Raw genomic sequence first — 6,220 nt, 5'->3', positions numbered from 1 at the left:
CAGTGATCAGGATGTCATCAGCAATGATGTATGTGCCTGGCAGGTTCTCTAACGCTTGCATCAGTTTGCGCTGAAAGACCTCTGGCGCTGGGCTGATCCCCATCGGCATTCTCAGCCAACGAAAGCGACCAAATGGTGTTGCGAATGTCATGAGATAGCTTGTCTCTTCTGTAAGCTTCACATGCCAAAAGCCATGTTTCACATCACAAATTGTGAAAACTTTCGCTTTTGACACATCTGGCAAGATGTCATCTGTTGTTGGTAATGGGAAGTGACTATGCTTCAAAGCTTTGTTGAGCGGTCTCGGGTCAATACATATCCTGGGTTTGCCATTTGGCTTCTGCACTGTCACCATCCCACTGATTCAATCAGTACTACATTCCACTAGTGCTATTATTTGTCTGTCTGCAAGGCTCATCAGTTCCTCTTTCAGTGGTTTCATCATCGACACTGGGACTCTGCGTTTTGGCAGTTTGACGGGCTGCACTGTTGTGTCGATTTCCAGCTCATATTCACCTTGCAAACATCGATCTCCTGTAAACACATCCTGAAACTCGGTCTTTATCTCTTCCAACAACTACATGTTTTTCTCTGATGGAGCTGTTGTCACTGAGCTGTCCAGAGCACATATGTTATCATATTTAACTTGTATTAGCTTCATCGCTTCACTAGCTGTTCTCCCAAGTAGAGGTGTTTTACAATCCTCCTCTTCCACTTGGAACTCGACTCTGTACTTTTTGTTGTTTCTTGGGTTTGTCAGCTTGACTTTACACTTTCCTAATGGACACAGCCTTGACTTATTGTACATCACAAGAACCTTGTCTGTGTGCTCCATTTTGATGTTCGGGTTCAACAGGTTGATGGGAATAACGTTGCAGGTTGCACCACAGTCAACTTGAAACTTGACCAGGCTGTTGCCAATCATCATGCCTGCAAACAGCTGCTCTCGTTTTTTCATGTCTGATGCTTTGATCTGGTTCACTTCTACTGCAGTCTGTGTCATAGCTGTGACAGTCATTATGTCCTCACAGGAATCCGAGACCTGCTCCGTCACTGTGTGGACCTTTTTTCCATTTTCACTCTGTCTGCTTTTACTCTTGCATGCTATAGCAAAATGATTTTCTTTGTCACATTTTTTGCATTTTTTTCATATGCTGGGCATTTTGATTTGAGTCTTTCATGTGCTCTTCCACAAAATCTGCATGGTCTCTGAATGCTATTGTGACCAAGTGGTCGGCGGGGTTATAAAAGAAATGATAAAATGACAACACCACCTGGGGGGAATTCTAGCCCCCAGGAAATATAAACTTTAAAAATGGAATTTAATTTAAAAAAAACAACGTTTGCACAGGTTCAGGGATGCACACTGAGGCCGGCTCAATGTATTAACAGCATTTTATTTATTAAAAAAATAAAAACAAAACAACAAAGACAGCACACTAAATGTCTAAAATAGTGTCCCAAATTACAACAAAATAAACATACAACTGGGACTTACCAGCAGCGGTGGACCAAAAGAAAACCACACAAAAACCCCCCACTATAGTCTATTCACCTGGTGCTGTACAACAAAAGTGTGGAAAACGACCCGCCACCTAAGGTCCCACGGCCGCTGGTAAATCCTCAGTTCACTGAAATAAAAGCACAAGATATACACGTTAAACAGGATAAAAAAAACCATGGGACATAAAAAGGCGCTCTATATACTAAAATAAAGAAAGAAATTAAAAGGAAAACGGAGACCTGTAATAAAACACACCCACATACACACCACAGAGCACAGATTGGAAACACTCGTGCTCTGCGAGCCAGCCCACAGCTGGTGCTGGTTCCGATTGTCCATAGCCCTACTCAGTCTCGCGCAGCTCTCCGCAACTGGGAGAGGGAAAGAGAGAGGCGGTACCGGTTTTTGTAACACCTGCCCAATATGCAGCTGAAGATCGCCCCGACCAGCCGGGAAAGCTGGAGTAAAACGATAGTCCAAAAAGGGCTTAGCATGAAACCCAAAGCCCCCAGGGGCGAGGCGAGGCCAGCAGCGGGAATAAAACTGGACGGCCAACAGATCGGAACACAAGATGAAACAGGGCAAGACAAGACAGCAGCTAGGCAGGCGTCTCGACTCTTTGCTTAAAAATCAGGCAGTTGGTCCCTGAGAAGGTGCGGCAGCAATCAAACCCTACAAACAAAAACAGGCAAAGATAACCTTAATCGTCTCTAATTTACAAATACTAGCAGCTATAATATAAGCGGCTTACCCCAAGACTGGAGGCGCTGTACTGTACGGTGAACGCAACTCACACGTCTCTCCACCACAGCTGGAGTAAAGAAAGAGAAACAGCCGCGCTGTAGCAGTCACACAATCCGATTGTATCGGTAAATTAACCAATAGGCCAGCATTTACTGCTGTATCACACCAGAAGCTCGGGAGGAATGATCCAACAAAAAAAACCGGCTTCCCTTTATACAGGTAAACACCACCCTGTAATCAATATGCAGGTGGGTTCCTAATTAACCCAATCACATGATACAAGGAGCGAGTGCAGCGGAAAGAGAGCGAGGGTGGTAGAGCGAGCGAGAGAGAGAGAAAAAGAAGGGCGAGTAGCCCATCCGGCTATATCTACCCCCCCTTTTTTGCATTGGCGCCCTGACAATGACTCAAGAAACCTAACACCATGGCCTGAATATGGCAAGCTGAGCACTGGCGACCGGTACAGACTGAACAGGACGTGGCAAGTGATGTACATTCGAGTGCTGACCTGCTGTCGAACGTGCTGTTCTCCGCAAGTGTGGCCCACTCACCTCAGACTGTTCAACAGAGCCTGAGGAAGAACCTGGGGGAGCAGAGGTCGAGGGTGCTACAATCACACTGGGGAGTAGACCTGAGCTCCACCGATGGAACTCTAGAGGCATCGGGAAGTGACACCACAGGTGCTACAGGGTGTGAGGGTACCTCAGGGACAAGGAGCCACAACTCGTCGTCACTCATTTTTGTCATTTTTGACCAGGACATGTCCTTCAATGCACATATTAAACAAATATGTAAGACTGCGTTCTTCCATTTGCGCAACATCTCTAAAATTAGATGGCGCCGAGTATGGCGCCGAGTATGGCAGCCTCGTCGCGAGCTCCCCCAAGCAACGGCTTTCTTCTGTGTTTAATTTTACTTTTCCTTTATTTTTTCACGAGCAGCACTTGTCTCCTTGTGTACGACCGACAAACCTTACTGGACATAAAAGACGGTCTTTCTTATAACTTTCCGGAGTTCAAGTTTTGCAACACGGACGCTCCGTTTGCAGACCCCCCATTCATCTCACCTGAGACGCCTTTGTTCTCTGGCCCTGGAGGCCGCAAACGCCGACGCAGAGGGAGAAGATCTGGCGTTCTGGTTCGACTGAGACGGCGCACTTACAGACCACCGTTACCCAGTTTATTACTGGCTAATATGCAGTCTCTGGAGAACAAGCTGTGCGAGCTTCGGGCACGGATCTCATTCCAGCGAGAGATGCGGGACTGCTGCGTGATCTGCCTCACAGAAACCTGGCTATCGGACAAAGTACTGGACTCCGCAATACAACTGCCGGGGTTCTCTGTGCACCGCGCGGACAGGTCACAGGATCTTACTGGGAAAAGCAGAGGCGGTGGTGTGTGTTTCATGATCAACAACAGCTGGTGTGATTATGCGAACGTGCACCCGGTCAAATCCTTCTGCTCACCGGACCTGGAGTACCTGATGATTAAGTGCCGGCCATTCTGGCTACCGAGGGAATTTACAGCAGTGATTATTACGGCTGTTTACATTCCCCCACAAGCCGACACTGACCGTGCACTCAGGGAACTGTACAGCGCGATCAGCAGTGAGGAAACCGCACACCCAGAGGCAGCGTTTATCACAGCCGGAGACTTTAATAAGGGAGACCTGAAGAAAGTCTCACCAAAACTCCATCAACACATCCTTTTCAACACACGTGGAAACCGGCAACTCGACCACTGTTACACCTCTTTCCGGGATGCGTACAAAGCCCTCCCCCGCGCCCCATTCGGCCAATCAGATCACTGCTCCATCCTGCTCCTGCCCGCCTACAGGCAGAAGCTGAAACAGGAAGCTCCAACCCGGAGGGCGGTGCACTGTTGGACGGACCAATCGGAGTCTGCGCTGCGGGACTGTTTTGATCACGCGGACTGGGAAATGTTTCACGTGGCCGCCAGAGACATTGATGAGTACACAGACTCAGTCTGTGGATTTATCAGGAAATGCGTGGAAGATGTCGTCCCATCCAGAACAGTCAAATCCTTCCCAAATCAAAAACCCTGGATTAACGGAGATGTTCGCGCGGCACTGGCGGCACGGAACACCGCCTTTGCCTCCGCGAACACATCGGACTACAAACACGCACATTACCAACTCCGGAAGACGATCAAAGCAGCCAAACGTGAGTACAGGGACAGGGTGGAGCAACAGTTTGACAACCCTCGGAGTATGTGGCAGGGACTAAACACGATCACAGACTTTAGAGGGAAAACCAGCACACCGCAGACCACGGCCTCTCTGTGTGAGGATCTAAACGTATTCTACACTAGATTCGACACAGCGAACACCATGAGACCGGACAGTGTGCGCACCGCGGATGACGTCAGTGCGCACACTGTGTCTGAGGAGGATGTGCGGAAGTGCTTCAGGAAGGTGAACGCACGCAAAGCTACTGGTCCGGACGGGATTCCCGGCCGCGTCCTCAAGTCATGCGCGGCTCAGCTGGCTGGAGTGTTCACACACATCTTCAACCTTTCCCTCTCTCTGTCTGTAGTCCCAGCCTGCTTCAAAATGGCCACCATCGTCCCTGTACCCAAATCCTCCACCATCTTCTCATTGAACGACTGGCGACCTGTAGCCCTGACCCCCATCGTAAGCAAATGCTTCGAGAAGCTGGTCAGGGACTTCATCTGCTCTGCACTACCCGACTCACTGGACCCTCTACAGTTTGCATACCGCCACAACAGGTCCACTGATGATGCCATAGCCCTGACACTACACACTGCCCTGTCACACCTGGAGAAGAGAGACACGTATGTGAGGATGCTGTTTGTAGATTACAGCTCAGCATTCAATACCATCGTTCCCTCGAAGCTGGACAGGAAACTGCAGGATCTAGGACTGAGCAGCTCCCTCTGCAGCTGGATCCTTAGCTTCCTGTCTGACAGACGCCAGGTGGTCAGACTGGGCAGCATCACCTCATCCCCCATCACACTGAACACTGGTGCTCCACAGGGGTGTGTACTGAGCCCTCTCCTGTACTCACTCTACACCTACGACTGCACAGCCACTAACAGCTCCAACATCATTGTGAAGTTTGCGGACGACACTACAGTGGTGGGTCTTATCACCAACGGTGATGAGACGGCTTACAGGGAGGAGGTCAGCGCCCTGACCCACTGGTGTCAAGACAACCATCTCACCCTCAACGTCGCAAAGACAAAGGAGTTGATAGTGGACTTCCGGAGGTGCAGAGAAGTACACACCCCCATCACCATCAACGGCGCTGCTGTGGAGAGAGTGAGCAGCTTCCGGTTCCTTGGCGTACACCTGGCTGAGGATCTTACGTGGTCAGTACACACAAACAAAACAGTGAAGAAGGCGCAGCAGCGCCTCTTCTTTCTCAGGAGACTGAAAAGATTCGGCATGAGCCCCCGCATCCTCAGGACCTTCTATCACTGTGCCATTGAGAGCATCCTCACTGGATGCATCACCACCTGGTATGGCAACAGCACCGCCTACAACTGCAAAGCTCTCCAGCGAGTAGTGCGGTGCTCTGAACGGATAATTGGAGGTGAGCTTCCCTCCCTCCAAGACATCTACAGGAAGCGCTGCCTGAGGAAAGCGGGGAGGATCATCAAGGACTCCAGTCACCCCAGCCATAAACTGTTCAGACTGCTTCCATCAGGAAGGAGGTTCTGCAGCATCCGGTCCCGTACCAGCAGACTGAGAGACAGCTTTTTCCATCAGGCCATCAGACTGCTGAACACGTCATAGACACCTCAGCTTCACTACTGGAACTTCAACATTATGCACTCCACACTGTATATAAATGCCACTTGTTTTGCACATATTCAACTCTGTATATTTTATATATTTTATTATTATTATTATTATTATTATTTTATTTTATTTTTTTACTATTTAATTTGTAAAAATGTGTATACACACACACACACACACACACACACA

This window comes from Rhamphochromis longiceps, linkage group LG6 (genome assembly GCF_057381845.1).
Source record: "Rhamphochromis longiceps isolate RC_006_pf linkage group LG6, R_longiceps_female_GT1.1, whole genome shotgun sequence".
Lineage (NCBI taxonomy): Eukaryota > Metazoa > Chordata > Actinopteri > Cichliformes > Cichlidae > Rhamphochromis > Rhamphochromis longiceps.
This window is presented reverse-complemented; position numbering follows the sequence as displayed.